We start from the raw sequence: 18,091 nt of genomic DNA, 5'->3' as shown, positions 1-18,091 counted from the left end.
GTGCAACAAATTGTTGTTCACATTTCTGTTCGGGATTTAAAGAGATTATGTCTCCTGGGGCAGTGGTATCATTTCCAATGCCAAATGCTGCAATATCATCTTTATCTGATGATAAATCCAATAGAAGCTTTTGGAGATCCATATTATCACCCAAATTATTCTTATATATAAAAAACCACGGCCTGTATATCAAAATCAAATAGTCAAACAATAATCAGACAATAATGGCTCAACACCATAAATCTAAAATTAGTTAGTTGTAGCCACGTCTAGTACAGGTCAATAATGGTATGTTTGAAAAAAGTCAAGGTGAAATGCTAGGCCCACAAATAGCATTTATTTGTTAATATTGAAAAATATACAAAGGTGGTCCCAGAAGTGAAAATGTATAATTGGAACACAATAATCAGCCTAGAATCAATGGAGTGAAAATAATAATAAAATGTTATTGTGTATATAAATATACTGAAGTTGTTCAAATGTTATCGACCATATTATGGACAGATACTGACTTAGTCCTATAATCCCTTGTAAATTGTTGATTTATGCTATATAAACTAAATCATATAGGCACCAAAAAAATTATTGCTATATAGAGTTCTAAAAACTGAATTGCTTATTACAAAACAGTAAAGCAATATGAATCTATCTTGTCTGTACTATACTATCAAAAAGATAATTGTAAACAAACAAACAGAATTGTTACAATAATTTGTTGACATTGGCCCTTAATAAGTGTATACACTAACACCACTTAGAATGTAAGTCTTTGTAAAGTTTGAAAAAACAGGAGTTTGATATAACAAATTAAGGACATAAACCCTACATCCCTATGTATCAAAAAATACTGTTGTTATTAAATCATATGAAGAAATCATAAACCATTAATAACTGAGTATGGCAATTGCAATTGGTTTATGCTAAAGTTAAATTGGTCCTAATATTCAAAAAATTCAAAAACCAAACCTCAACAAAAGTCCTATATTAACATCAGGTTCTCCCTATGACAAATAATCAAAGGTAATTCACAGTCCCTGCATACAATGATGTTTATCAGCCGATGTAACAAACATTTATGAATATATACTGGAAGTCAATCAAAAGACGGAAAAAATAGATTCCGCCTACCAAAGAGTGTATATAAGTTGTTGACATAAAGTTTGTTCACATTAGCCCTGAATGAGTATGTAAAAATAAGACTAATTGCAATGTAGGTATTTGCCAAATTTGAATATAAAAAGCTTAATATGGCAAAAACATGAACATAAGCCCTACATTACCATACTTCAAAAAATGCTGTTGTCATTACAATCGTGAGGAATCAATCATAAACTGGTGCTAACTAAGTTATAATAATTGCAATTTGCTTATACCACAATTAAATTGGTCATAAGAATCAAAAACCTGACCTAAACAGTAACGGTATGTGAACATAAAGTTATGCCCATGAAAAGTAATCAAAGATACTTAACAGCCCCTGCATACAATGATGTTAATCAGCCGATGTAATAATCATATATTAGAAATCAGTCCAAGAACGAAAAAATAGGTTGCACATACCAAAAATGTATGTAAATTGTTAACATAAGATACCATATAACATTATGTCCCGTCAAATATCATCAGGAGCCAAAGATGAATCATGTATCTCCAACAATTGTATGACAGTTCGAGAGTTTGTTGAAAAATTATTCAAACCCTGTTCAAATGTTGTCCACAAATAGCAAACCAAAGAATAAAAAATGGCTGCTATGGAGATTTAAATGTATCAGTTATTGAGGTTCTCCAACCATCGATAGCCCGAACACCACAACACATACAGTTCACATCAATGCAAAAAGGCCATGTTGAAAAAATAAGGCCCAACCTATATGTCCAGCCGTTGTTAGTTGAAAAGATGTTCAATACAATCACTAGTATAAGATGAAATCATGAGTTCACCCAATTCGTGTGTTGTTCCGCTTGCCCAAAAGTCTATACCAGCAGTAATGTCCCACGTACTTCAAATATAGAATATGTGACAACCCTAAAAAATTTTAATATGGTTGCAACTATATAAACTGAACATATAGTTCCAGATGATATGGCCCAGTTCACGATGGTTTCCCCAAGTAGCAGAGCAAACATATGCAAGTAAAATGCTTCCCTGCACATACAGCTTTCAGCGACTAACACCAAAATTTGGTTCTCCAAAACGTCGTCAAACCATATAATGCACTACTCACTTGTGATATCCATACCATGAATACTAGTCGCCATAAATTGTAAAAATAGTTGTTCGATTCCCCTAGGTCCAATGGTATAGGTCGTGTAGACAAAACAACACTAAACGGAATCGCAATTCACCCGATGCATATATTCATGTACCAACACTCTGAGATATACATAGGCCACGCCAAAGATGATATCCATCACGTAAATGAAGATAGTCCAATCCTCATACAATAATACGTTATGAAAAAGCAGTATGTACACAAACACATTCCAAGAAAGAATGTGAAGCAGCCCAAATGTTACAAACTCAAGTCCAAAAACTTAGACCAACCGCATGGTCACAGATTCAGCGACACAGTCCACCATGGTTCTCCCCCAGCAGGAGCAAAAGGAAGTGCAACAAACAAGAAATTCCCCTGCGCGTCAGGAGCTGCACGGCTTCAAAAGGAATATCTCCAAATACAAAAAACACACAAGCCAGCAGCAAGCAGATAGTGTCAAAAGAACAGTTTAATAAAAACTGCCCCAACAGCCAAATGGCATCAAAAACATACCGGTTTCGGCAATGGTTAGAAACCTAGCCTTCTTCAGTGTAAATCAAGAAGCCAAAAAATATAATGCTGTATTTATACAGATGTAACCATGCTGATTGGTTATAAAATTGTAAACATGTGCTGATACTCAAATACCATAAAGTATTATTGACAAAAAAACATGTCACCAGTTAACAATTACTGATCCTACTAGACAATATATCTATTTTCTACCTAAAATACATAAGGATGTTTTACATCCACCTGGAAGGCCGATTGTATCAGGCATGGGGTCGATTACAGAACCTCTTTCTGAATTCCTAACGATGTATTTAAAGCCATTACTACCATATATAAGATCACGAATACAGGATACCACTCAATTTCTGAGCATTATAAATGATATGCAATTAGATAAAGAATGGTTACTATGTACCTTGGACGTAAGTTCACTTTACACTAATATTCCACATTGGGGTGGACTTGATGCAATTGAATTTTGGCTCAATGCATCCAAATTATATCAACCTGGTTTCAATACTCTCTTGTTGAACTTAACTGAGCATGTTTTGACTAAGAATGTTTTTTTCTACAACCAGGAATGTTATCTGCAGATCAGAGGTACAGCTATGGGGGCATCTTTTGCCCCCATTTACGCTGATCTGTTTATGGCTTATATTGAACAGATTATGATTTACGATGATACTCACAATCTGTTCCTTCCGGAAATAGATATCTGGCGTAGATATTTGGATGATTGCTGGATGGTGTGGAGATCGGATACTCTATATCTTCAGGAATTTATGGAATACCTGAATGATAATATTTGGGGAATACAATTTACTATTACTTATGATCGGGAAGCCATTACATTTTTGGATGTTTTGGTAACTAAGAAAAATGATAACACTCTGACAACTGAAACCCATAGAAAATTCCCCCAATACAATACGATTCTCCACGCATCCAGCTTTCATCCAAAACATATAGCAAAGAACATTCCCAAATCGCAATTTATTAGGATCAGGCGGAATTGTTCTGAGAACACTACTTATGTCAATCATGCTCAGGATTTGCATCATAGATTCATTGAGCGTGGTTATTGTTCAGGATATGTGACCATGGCTCAGAATTATGCTAGGGGTTTACATAGACGGAATTTGTTAACATATAAAAAGAAATATGTTAAGAGAAACATACTCAGACTCACTACTACATTTGGTAGAAATACAAACAACTTTACTAAAATCATTAGGGACAATTGGAACATTTTGCAGGCTGATGTTAAGATCAAAAACATTGTTCCTGATAAGTGCCTTTTTTCTTTTCGTAAAGGAAAGAATTTGGCTGGTCACTTCAATCACTATAAACATCATCATGAGTCTACTCTACCACAAGTATATCAAACCACTATCTTAGGTGACAGACTTATAGGATCTTTTCCATGTGGCCACTGTGTCAATTGTAAGCATATGTTGAAAACCAAGGAGTTTACTAGCAGGAATACCAATACTGTTTTTGACATTAGATTTTTTGCAAATTGCAACACGGATTGGGCCGTTTATCTGGCATGTTGCACTTGCCATTCATTTTATGTAGGACAGACATCAAGACCAGTCAAACTACGCATTTCAGAGCACCTTAGTGACATTAGATGCCATAAAACTACTAATGCATTATATAAACACACTCTAATACACAGTACTGCCAAATTTCATTTTACTATTATAGATAAAATCATTGGTGACAGAACTATCAAGAGTGGTTGGCATAATAAACTTAATCTTAAAGAAAAGAAATGGATCACGAAATTAGGAGCATTATTCAGCCCTGGGTTGAATGATAGTCTATAAATTGAAAATACATATTACATGTTATGTGGAACATATGGCATTCCTACTCTCAGAATACACATATATTTTTTTCATATATATTTTTTCATATATATATATTGGATTAACTCATGTTATATTGCAGTATGTATTCTGATTTATTATGAATTTTGTATATATGCATATTTTGTCGAACATTGATCTATGTATAATTGGTGTTTCACATCTTGTATATATGCTATCTAAATATAGAATAAGATAGCAATTTAGATAAGTATGTACTTAAGCCCTTTAATGATTCAATTTATTTTTATTTTTTGAATTTATTTTTGAATGTATTCATGGCCATTTAAACTATGTGTTACTTTATGGTATTTGAGTATCAGCACATGTTTACAATTTTATAACCAATCAGCATGGTTACATCTGTATAAATACAGCATTATATTTTTTGGCTTCTTGATTTACACTGAAGAAGGCTAGGTTTCTAACCATTGCCGAAACCGGTATGTTTTTGATGCCATTTGGCTGTTGGGGCAGTTTTTATTAAACTGTTCTTTTGACACTATCTGCTTGCTGCTGGCTTGTGTGTTTTTTGCATTTGGAGATATTCCTTTTGAAGCCGTGCAGCTCCTGACGCGCAGGGGAATTTCTTGTTTGTTATCCAGGAACATCATAAGTACAGAGCTAGCAACTGAGTGAATAAGACTAGTTGAGTTTTAAATTATTTTGGGGGCGTTCTTGTCATATTGCTAGTGGGATGGAGTTCAAGGATTTAGTAAGGTGGTAGGAGAGCAGTGATTTGCCAGCAAAATTATTGGGTTTGGGTACATGTAATAGGTATTTGTCCAATGAATGTAGAGGCCTGGAAGGGTTATATATTTGTATGGCATTGGAGATGGATGGGTAGTTAGTTGTTAGGTTTGTACACAATGTTATGGATCTGCAGAAGCTGTGGTTAGGTTAGATATGTGATAATTCCAGACATTGTACTTCTCTTAGGGTGGCACAGTAGTGAGTTCTATTTGGAAGGCTGGCAGCAAATCGTGCTATTTTGTCGCAAAATTGCTCAAGCTTGTTTAGCAAGGTCACTTGAATATTGGAAGAATGTGTTAATGCAGGCAACAGGAGAGAAGAGAAGTGTGTTTTCTTATAGTGTCTGAGAAAGGATTTGGAACTATAGAGAGAATTTAGTTTTGGTGTTAATTTTTTCACTATATTTTGGATGCATGTTTTAAATGTTAGGTTCTCAGCTACACAGATGCTTAGCAATTGAATATGTGTGACAAGTTAAATTTTTGTTTTGTTTTGTTGGACGAAGTAACTGTGGAGGAGGTTTTGTTGATCATATGTTGTTTGGCAGTAAATAGGATTAGTTTGGACATAGTTTTGTTTAGAAATAGTGAGGCAGATGTCAGCCAGGTTTCTAGAGAAGAGGAGAAGGACTCCTGGGTAACTTCTTGTACTTTGTTGATGTTTGTATAAGATTGCTGATGTTTTTTGTGCTACAGATAGCTGTGGATTTCTGTGATATAAACTCATATGTAAATACATAAATGGACAGACTGACAATGATATGTAAGATGACCATAGGGGAAATATTCATTTATTGGTGAAAAGCCAGTAGTTGTAAATTCTAAAAACATTACTTCGTAAAATGTACTGACTACACATCAAACTATTAGAATAACTAATTACAGAAATTCTAAACAGTGTGCATCTGCACAGAACATAATTAATCTTTGCTGTTTTAGAGACCAAGTAATTTCCTTTTCTTCTAAATCTAAGTTTGTACATTTTTGCAGATGCCACTGTTGACATGGCAGGCATTGTCAACAATCAGGAAGATGGAAGAAAATGTGTAACACATTCAACTACAGTATTTTAACATATGCCTCCTCACAGATAAGAAAAAAAAGCATAACTATCAGAGTATTTGTAATAGAAGGCAAATGTCATTTGCTGGCCTTGATTGTTCTGCATGAAGCAGAATACAGAATTACTTTACACTGTGAACATGAACTGTAATATCATGTGCATTAGTACATTTTGCACTGCTCATTAACTATACATTCTGTTATAGCAAACATCAGTTTTTGTCACTATACCCTGTAACTTTTGCCCCACAATCAGTTTCTAACAGGGTCATGCTGAACTCAGAAGATCAGCAGAGATGAAAGACTGTGTTTTTAGTGCTGACCAGTCCTATTTAGTGAGTGCAATACCCTTGAGACATCTTCTCTTCGTTGCAGGTAGAGAAGCATCCGGGAGCCCTGAAGCATATTCTCTTCAGAGCTGAGAAAAATGAAAACGAAATGAAGCAGAAAGAAAACCTTGAGGTCTCACACGTCTTCAGTTAACTCAGGATCAAGGCAAGGCAGGCTCATTTGGTTAAATCAACACATTTTCAAATTATGAGTGAATTTTTCTTCATTCTTTGCTCCGGCATTCCATTTTCTTCATCTTTTGCCTTCTTTGATCATGCATGATGACTATTTCTTTTCTGTTTCTTTATTTCTTCTAAAGTTAACTATTTAGAACTCACAAGATCAGCCAAATATTGTGAATGCTAACAATATAACAATAACAGTTAAGAATGTTGAACATATACATTCAAGAAATATTTAAAGAAAAACAAAATGAAAAATTTAAAACAAACACTTCAGAGTTAAACAGCTTATAACATTGACAGTACTTGAATATTTATGCAAATTTGTGTTTTTCATACCAAAAAGAATATAATGACGATGCCTGAACACATTTATGTGTGAAGTTGTGAGGCATAATACAACGCGCTTTGCAATTGTTCACTGACATATAGATACATAAGGAGTGGAGGTATTTGAGAAGTACTATTTTAATCTAATCTGTTTTGTTCCCGTCTGATTGCTGTTTTCATTGTTCAGTTTTGCATCAACAGTCTGCTATTGAGGAAAAATGTATACATTTCTAATGAAATTTAGGTTGACTGAGCTTTGGCTAGTATTTATACTTCTTTATTTTATACTTCTTTATTTTCTACTACTGTTTCTTCTGAGTACTGTTTTCACAGCTTAATTTTAACATTCCCTTTCTAGCTTACATTATCATTCCGATGTCTAAATACTTCACCTTTGACAGATGGCAGTTGTGATTTGTACATAATTTGTGACATCAGGGTACAGGAATGTGACACCTGGTCCATTTGTGCTGTGCACTGATGCTGTTTGCATACAGTTATTATCTGCTCCTGTTTCAACCTCAAAGAGAGCTGAGGCATAGCAGATCATGCACTGTACCCTGGTTATTACTTGGAAGTGCAGCACTGGAAGGTTGGCTTGTGCTAGACATAAATATTACACTAGCAAAAATCTGTACACCAGATTAGATTTAGAAAAAAATTGTCATTGTTATATGAATTTATTTTACCAAATCACCATGGCAATACAGTCTTTGCTTGCCAGAGTCAATTCCAATACTATTTTGCACAGTACAGCAGCAGGGAAAGAAAAAAAATGATGTATCCCACAAATGTGTTATCTTCTACTGCTGAAGCAGAGTTGGTCACTGAATAAGTGCATGTTCTCAGCTATGACAGGGTCTGCTCTCTCTTGTTCTCTCTCTCTCTCTCTCTCTCTCTCTCTCTCACTGAGGCCATACCTTCACATTATCTGACATATGCTCATAACATGGGAACAACCCAGCTTCTGTGCAGGCCATTTTTCTTGGGAATAGGTGCACAAAGTCTACTATGCATAAAGAAATGCCCAGTTGCATTCTGTTACACTTTAATACACTGTATCATGCATTCATTAAAACTTACATACCACATTACTTGACTGGTATTGTGCTGTGATGCCCATGAATCCCAATGTAGTTCCATTCAGTAGTCTGATAGAAGGAAGACAAGTTACACAAACCTTACTGTGGGATTAATTGACCTGTTCATGAATACCAACTAACACCGTCTGGTGCTTTATTTACACCTTTGACATTTTTGAAAGCTTACATTATATAATAATCCACACCTGTCTCTTCCATCCTCCAATATATTAACATTTACAGCCATCAACTTGTTCTGCAGAGGCGTATAGCTAGATTTCTACAAAATTTTTTTAACACAGTTTAGAAGAACTTTTTATCAAGTGAGGTTAAGGGTTGATTATGTTATAAAAAATGTAGATACATAAGATATCCATTTGCAAAATGGCTGTGTTGTACAGCCAAAACCAGAAAAAAACAGCTCCCACTGACAGTTGTGACCATTCTATTAATAAGTTGCTCTGTAACAGACAGCCATGTTTATCAGCTGAATATCTCTGCAAACAATGTAATAGTATCAACAAATTAGACTGTACCTTATCTAGACTACTCCAACTAATCTAAGTCCTCTCTACATTCACATTTTGCAGCCACCTTGAGTTTACCCGAGTAACACTTCATAAATCCCACCCACAGCAGCGAACTGTTGATGTCACTGGCAATGAAGTATTATGAAAGACGTGGATAGTATCATCAGCACCATTATGTTTCTGTTCATCTCATCATTTGGCATGCTTGCCATCATCTGACATACTCTTATAACTTTCATAACCCATTATACAGTCTCCTTTATATTGAAGGATTTGACTTACCTGTGTGCCTTTGTTGCTTAGTGACTGTCAGTAGTTTCAGCTGTTATATTGCTATTGCACATATTAGCTTAACTGCCAAACATGTTGCATAGAGGGGTTGATAAAATTGTCCTTGGTACTGCATAAGCATTGTTACTTTTCAAAACAAACAGAAAATTAATTGTTCAGTAATTTGAGTCTATAGTGTACTAATCTGACTTCACACGGATACATGACAGTGCAAGGTATAGATATGGTGCATGATACTGCAATGATACATAGGCCGCAATGGATCAAACCGTGTCTGAAGACATAAGAATACTACAAGCCAGCATTGTGGAGTGTAGGAATAAAGTCCTAACTATGGCCCAGGCAACCTGAGTTTGATTACTGTCTCGGATGTCTGAAGTGCTGTCAGGGAGCGATGGATGTGCACATTACTGGGAGGGAGAGGGCACTCATCTAAGGCACTCCTTCGTGGAAGGTGTGGTCTACAGTGGGTAGTAGGTCTTAGAAGTAAGTAAGAGAGCACTGAAAGTGATGGGAAATATGTGTTGGTCATGAAGAAAAAAAATCCCCCAGCTGAAGCAGTGATGGCAATACACCCCAGAACACCCTTACTCTCTGCAAGCTCACTAGACTAGAGGTGGCCCAGGGGTAAATGAAGGTTCTGGAAGACCTTGCGATGGAATATGTGCTGTAAGAATGATGCAAGAGAGCCAAAAATAAATAAATAAAATAAGAATAACATAAGCAAATAAAAAGCTGAATGTAGTGAGGCAAGATAAAGAACTTACATTTATAAGAGTTTTGAAGAAATGTGGATTGTATAGACTCTGTTATACTCTGAAATAGTTTTAGAAAATTTAAAGCTATATCTAAATACAAAATTCCTAAGAAAGCCCACAAATTGTATACTTCATTATCTGATTTACATTTTATTGTAATTATTTTTATTCAAGTGTAAGTTGCATTCTTTTAATATAAATAGCCCAAAGTAATTCTTCACAATTATTCGAGTAGGTTAATGCATGTTATTAGATGACAGTACAGGGGCTAATTTAAGTATAGGATCTATCTATCTATCTATCTATCTATCTATATATATCTATGTATATATTTCTTTTTTTTTTTTGGATAACATCCTATACTATTCTTTAAATCTGAAAGTCATGTGTGCAGTTTCACTCACCTTCATTAGACAAACATTTTGTTGGTCACTTTTTTGTAATTTCCATTTTGTTGTCAAAATATTATCTCTATATTTGTTTTGGGTTCCTGTACTGAATTTAAAGTAAATTAAGTTTTAAAGAAGCATATGTTATTATGTAGGCATTACTTGACCATGAGCATAGCTATGCTTTTGGATTCATCATCAAAGTTAGTCCCCTAGACATAGAAAGCGCAAGCTTTCTACGATGCATAATTCTAACATCTTTAAATATTTAATACCAGCTACACCTCATTACATATAAAACTTATTTTCGAAAGTCTATACCATGGATTATATGGTATATGCCTCGATAAATCCATGGGCATTACTCTCATACAAACCATAAACATCATTTTCTCACAGTAATCCAAATAAGTGTTGTATCGTACTCATGTTCTATAAAAATGAGATAACCATCCCCCGGATTTTCTATCCCTCTGTGCAGGACTAAGCCATTTAGGAGCAGGACAGCAGCGCGCCATGCATAGTAATGAGGCGAGCTGCCTGAGCTCCTAATCTTAAGATCTAAGAGTGAATAGGCATGTCTGAGAGCAGAGCTCTCAGAATATATACACATATACACCCCCACAATGAAGAACAGCAGAAAGGGGTACGAAATGAGCGAGACCACTCATAGGTGTCTGCATAACCCCATCAATAGTAACCCTCATGTATAACAGCCAAAGTATAAAGACATAAAATGAACAAACCCGTTTTTTTCTTTTAAAAATCTGATTAAAGCTAACTGTAGGTGCGCGGGTGTGCCCATCACTTAGCTACAGTAAATGCAACTTAAATAGCTGAAGAGGATAACAAGGAAGATATATGCAAATGGAGCAGCATAGCAATAGTGTAGTGGGCAGAGCATTTGCCTTACGAGCAGGCATTCCCCGTTCGAGTCCCACTGCAACACATTCCATTTTCCACAGCAAAGCACATTATGACTATTTTTCTTGCATATCCCACTAAATAACATATATTTATGAACTGGAATACTGCAGTAAATGCACATGTGAGGTGTCAGTGACATAATGAATAAAGCACTAGTAAACAGGTTTAAGCACCAATAAGCAGTAGTAAGCATATTTAAGCACCAGTAAGTGACCTTAAGCCCATTTGCGTGGGGATAAGCAATGTGCATACAGGTTAAGCAACTCGGAAGCTAACTCTCTGTAAGCATATGTAACTGGAGGTCAGCATTGCTTACCCTCATGCCAACCCATGCAAACCCACTTACAAATGCTCAAAAGTGCCTTAATCACTCTGTATCTAATGGCCCTTGTTCTGCCCAGTAACAAAATAAACAGCCATGCAGGTCTCGGATCCAGGACCCTGCACACCACGGTCACAGTAGTTAACCACCAAGCCATCACAGAAGTACAGAAAATGAGGCATCAGCAAGCAAGTCTTCACCATAGTAAAATCAGACTGAACCTGTGAAAGGAATCAGTATGCAGACATATGTGCCTTAACCCAGTACATAACATAAATATGTGAACTGGAGTAAAGCAGTAAGCCCAGAAGTCAGGTGTAATTGTAATAGAGTGTTGAAGTCCCCAATAAAACACAAGGACCCCAATACAGTGTATGTACACATGAATCATGGATACCAGGCATACATATAAGGTGTAATGAATAATAACTCTATGCCAAAAAGGAATTATAATGCAAAGTCTAATGTAAGCAATGTTAAGCATTGCACAGGCCAGCTTAGGAGGTGTAAGCAATGTGTAGGCCAGCTAACTTAATGTGCCCAGTGTTATACCCCTTGTTTGCCCATAGCCTAACTTTTTCAAAACCGGCCAATTACGGAAAAGTATAGGAAATCGGCCCTACTTAAACCCAGGAGGCGATAATACAGCTTATAACTGGCTGTAGCTTTCCCTTGCAGGCACAATGGCAATAAGAGGAGAAGGTGTGCACTTTTGGGTGCAGCGCTGGTGCATTCAGGAGTCCAGAGTCATGGCAGGACTCCTTGTCAAAGACCATGATCAGAGACTGCTGCATGGCCAGTACCAGGGCTCCCAATATAAGGCAGAGGCCTGAGACCAGCTTGCCCATGATCTCACCAGTGCCACTGGCATACCCCAAACTGGTGAGCAGGTCAGGCATCACTATGCTGACCTGAAGCGGCATAAGGGGGACCTGTTGGACCAGTGGATCCAAGAGGCTAGAGTGGCAGGTGATGTTCCAGTTGTGTGTAAGTATCACAGCACTATGTGTGTAATAATTGCCAGCTCAGGTATATCATGGATAGGTATGGCTAAATTTTTCTCTTATGTCCCCCACAGCTGCAATGGAGCAGGCTGTGAACCAGGAGGCCCACGTCAGTCGCCTGGCAAGGTTGCGATGCGAGGCAGGTCAGTAATACTCATGCATTTACTGTCATAGGAAATAAAACTAAAAGTAGTAGTAAATCATTTGCCTGTATAAAACCTGTATTGTTCAAGGCAAGTACTGAATACATTGGAGAATATGACAGGAAGAGTCTCATATAGTATGTATAGAAATAAAAGCATAACAGCCTGACAATAAAGGTTTAACTGCTGGACTACATGTGTATACTCTGGTAGCATATGGTAATGCAGATTTGCAATCATGTAATAGTACTGTTGTATTAAGCACTGTTACCCACACTGTGCACCATAAATTGAATGTGTAGGAATGCTTGTATATGACTGGTGTAATCCCCAGAGGCCATTTAGCACAACTGAGAGACACATAGACAGAAAACAGGGAAATGCAGACAACAAAACCCAAAGAGCACATGCAACTGAAATGTGAACTGTTGTTTTGTTTAGCACACACAGCCATGGTTCAAATCCTGCCAGTGGTAGTAGTCTACATACAGAATTAAAGCCCACAACTGTACAGATATATCCAAAATGTCCAGTAAAGTGGCCCATATCTATTGCCTATCAACCTGTACCCCCGGGAAATCTGTAGGATGACCCCAGATGTATAGGCAGCAAACAGGAAGTACAATTGATTGACACACATCTATGAGAACAAAGCTGGCACACTAGCAACTCCTCAAAACCTTATCAGACTAAGAAGCCACATATGTCCCATTTACATCCCACCTTGTCAAGCTGTGGCCAGAGTGTGTACAGTAACAGAGTGAGATGTAGGTGCATAATAGTAATGTGGAATCTGGTACTGTGTGTGGGAATATTCAGGTAGTGCTAACAAACATTTCTCCCACAGGTCTGCCAGAAACCAATACTGTGCCTAGAAATACAAGAATGATACCCTGCTATTCTTTCTGACAAAAAAAAACTACTATAGCAACCTCCAGCAAGCTAATCACAACAATCCCCATAAATTCTGGGCAACCTTGAATAGACTTCTTCACCCTGGACAAACTACCACTCCCTCTCCCTCTGGGTCAGAAAAGAATTCTTCTCAGGAAACTGCCAATGCTTTCAACTCCTTCTTTACTGATACTATCAATTCATTAGCCTCTCACCTTTCCATGGACAATTCTAACATCCCTGATCTCGCATCTTCTAATCTACCAACCTTCATAATACAGCCCATCTCCACCACCTTTATCCAAAAATGTATCCAAAAACTTAAACCGTGTACCCCTTCGGCTGACCAACTTCCATCTGAATTCCTCCAAAAAGCAGCCAAGGAAATAGCCTATCCCATATCTATTCTTATTAACAGAACTATTAATGAAGGAACCATCCCTGATATCTGGAAAATCTCGCACATTATACCCTTACATAAGGGAGGAAACTCCAAAGAATACTCTAATTACAGACCCATTGCCCTCCTGTCTCCACTAGCAAAAGTCATGGAAAAGTGTGTTCACTACCAGTTAATGAATCATTTAACTAAAAACAACATTCTATCTCACTGTCAACACGGCTTTAGGCCTTTTCACAGTATTACCACTGCTCTCCTTTCCTTTACTGACTTTATAAACAAAAACCGCAATAATAATATGCTATCTTCAGCACTCTTTATTGACCTGTCTAAAGCTTTTGATATGGTCAATCACCCCCTCCTCATAAAAATCCTGGAATCTCTTGCTTTAGAACCAAAGGCTATCCAGTGGTTTACTTCCTATCTCACTAAAAGGAAACAGGCAGTCCTCTGGGATAACAAACTCTCCTCTCTTCTCCCAATTTCTCTTGGTGTCCCGCAAGGCTCTATTCTTGGACCTCTTCTATTCTCCCTTTTTATAAATGACTTACAAGTAGCTATTCCCCAAGCTACTTGCATACAATATGCTGATGACTCCACACTTATTTGCTCTGCTAAAACCATCTCAGAGCTTCAAACTATTACTCAAAATGTATTCCACACAGTTGAAGCATGGTTCCTAAAACGCTGCCTACTTTTAAATGCTAAAAAAATGAAACTCCTCCTCTTTAAACCCACTACTAGATCCCCCCCATTAGACTTCTCTATCTCATCTATTAATAACACCCTTATATCAGCCGACTCTACTACCAGACTGCTAGGTGTGATGATTGACAACAATCTTACCTTTGATTGTCACATCAATAATACCATCAAAACTGTAAACAGAAAATTGGGCTCCCTCTACAGGATTAAAACATTATTAACCCCAACAGCCAAAGCTACTCTTGCACACTCTCATCTCATTTCCACTCTTCTCTATGCCTCACCAATTTATACTAACCTGAAGAAAAACAATGTCTCTAAACTGGCTAACACTTACAATGGTATAGCGAGATTTGTTACTGGTAATCAATTCAGAACTCACCACTGCCTGAACCTATAGCAACTTCATTGGCTTGAATTAAAAAACATGTTGCTTCTTTCCCAACTTACCTTTGTCCAAAGAGCTTTCTATCTACCTAATAACACTCCTGTACTTTCCAACCTCTTTACTCCGTACTCTAACCTTAATTCACTTCGCTCCTCTAGCAAACTCCTAGTAACTTTAACTAAATCCAATAACCTTGCTGGCGACTCCCTTTTCTCCAACACCATTGGCAAATACTGGAATCAACTTCCTACTGAACTCACTTCTATTCCATCTCCTGTTCTTTTCAAACAAAAACTTAGAATTTACCTTAAAAATCACTGGTTATGTCCCTGCTTAAACCCTGACTAAAACTATATCTTCCACAATTTCCACTACTCTTCTCTCTTCCTCTCCTTTTACCTTCTATTTACTTCTAAGTTATATTCCTCCACTTTATAAGGGTTACCTCTCAAATTTCCTTTTCCTCCATATGGTAAAGTTTCTAATTGCTGACAGTTTATAAATTTAACTAATCTACTTACTCTTTTTTCTATTGTCTTTTCTTTTCTTTTTCTTCCACTTTCTTTTACATCTTAATATGTTAGATAACGTTAAATAAGTTGTCCATTTTTTATTTCAAGAATGTTGTATCCTGTGTAATACTACATATTGTCTATTCCCTCCTTATTTTATTCTGCTCATTTTTTTTTGCATACTATGTAACTGTTTTATGTCTATGTGGAGCTTTTCTCCCCGGGCCTCTGCTGAAAATGGAAATATATCCAGTTAGACTAGCCCGGTTAACAAATGTAAAATAAAATAAATAAATAAAACTACTGGTACTGTTTACATTAGTATTGTATGGCATTGCAACTGATGCAGTTGCTCTAAATAATGAGGTATTACACATCACTGTCGCCCACACTGTCCTACAAAATATTACTGTCTAGGAGAGCTGTATAGTAGTGTTTTAATACAAGGTCAGAATGCAAAAGCAGAGTGGACTAATAAGACAGAAAGCAGATAGGAGATATACAGCAATATCTATATAACACACACAACTGCGATGGACAGTGTTGAAGTTGTAGCAGACACAGCCATGGTCTGAATCCTGGGAGTGGATGTAGACTGCATCCAGAATCATACCCCACTACTGTAGAGATGAGGCCAGAATGTACAGTATATAGACCCATATCTGCTGCCTGTCCCCCTGTCCAACTGGTAAGTCTGTGGGATGATTCCGGATGTTTAGCCAGCAAACAGGGAATACAAATGATTGTCAAACATCTATGAGAACAAACCTGTCACTGTAGCAACCCCCAAAACTGTTAGGACATACTTGAAATATTATTCTCCTAACTACACTCCCATGTTGTCAAGCTGTGACCAGAGTGTGTACAGTAACAGAGTGAGATGTATGTATATAATACTAATGTGTAATCTGGAAGTTTGTGTGGCAGCAGTCAGGTAGTGCTAACAAACATTGCTCCCACAGGTACGTCAGATACGAATACTGTGCTGAGAACTAAAGACCATTATACCCTGTACTATACTGCTCACTCTGGTATTGTAGGGAATTGTGAGTGTTGCAGTTTATCTGGATAATAAAGTGTCACTGATCACTGTCACCCACACTGTGCTACATAATATAACTCTGTAGGAAAGCATGTATATGTGTGTGTCAGGTCACTAAAGGTGTAAGAGGGCAATATTCTAGATATGTTCCGGCACACCAGCATGTAGCCATGACATGGCCAGAGTCTGTGCAGAAAGAGTTGGATAGCTATGTGCACAACATCGACCATGAATATGGGAGTATGTGTAGAAACATTTAATTAGTGTTAACAAACATTCCCTCCACAGGTATACCAGGTAAGAGGTGTTTACTGCAGGTAAGCCAGTTCATGTGTAATGATGACGACAGCCATATCACTGTCCAAACTAAGGCTATAGGGTAGTGTAGTAAGACTTGTAAGGTACAGATAACAGCACTGACTATGAAAGCAATGTGGACTACAGGAATATACTAGTTGTTAATTGACATCTTTCTCCCCCCCACCATATCTCTAACAATAATCAACATACCCACCCTTACTGGTATGTAATGACACCTATGTTCTGATAATGTCCAATTGTTTGATAAATATTTTAACTGTTTCCATGCATGTGCTGTATTGAATTATTCCAACATTTGTGGCATGGTGCCATCAATATACCTGCATGCTGTTCTTATTACCAATTTGTTCCTATATATGCATGTGTTCTGTTTGCTATTCAATGGTTCCGTATATGGTGTCTTGGTTAAGGGGAATATCTGTGTCTGCTGTTATACCTAACCCTGGAATTTGTTGACTGTTACTAACCCACATATGATGATGAAATCTAAACACTATAGCATACTTGGGAAGGCCAGTCCCAGCAGACACACCTGTCTCACCTCAGCTGGCCGTGGCACCAGGCATCAGGATGTCTGGGGCCCAACCCGGGACTTCCCTGCCCATTGTTCCTGCACCACCTTTGGGTGGAACCACCTCAGGGGGTGGGGCTCACCCCCCCAGAGCAGGCACGGATAGACATCTGTCACCCATTGCCACGTCATGGTCATGGTGCGTAGAGAGATCAACCAGCAGCTTGGTGATCTTCTATGCCAGCTAGAGGACCACATGTCACAACTAGAGCATCAGTCTGGCTCTGCAACTCAGCCCCCAGCACAGCCACCATCAGGGCTGTGAAGGTGCAGTGGGGACAGTCCATGGGTGGGGATCTCAGTCTCACTGTGTACCCTTGGGGGCTCATGGGCTTCCGATTTCCCAACACACCTTCCCATCAAAGGGTTTACCTGCCAGATGTGTCATATACTGCCCCTGCATGCATCTTGTTTGTCTTGTCTGTTAAACTACCCAACCTACCACCCCAAATATACCTACTACCCCACCCCAACATCCCACTCTCACCTGAAAAAAACAAAAAGAGCAATCTGT

This window comes from Protopterus annectens, chromosome 5.part0, assembly GCF_019279795.1.
Source record: "Protopterus annectens isolate FY-2018-M chromosome 5.part0, PAN1.0, whole genome shotgun sequence".
In the NCBI taxonomy this organism is placed as follows: domain Eukaryota; kingdom Metazoa; phylum Chordata; order Ceratodontiformes; family Protopteridae; genus Protopterus; species Protopterus annectens.
This window is presented reverse-complemented; position numbering follows the sequence as displayed.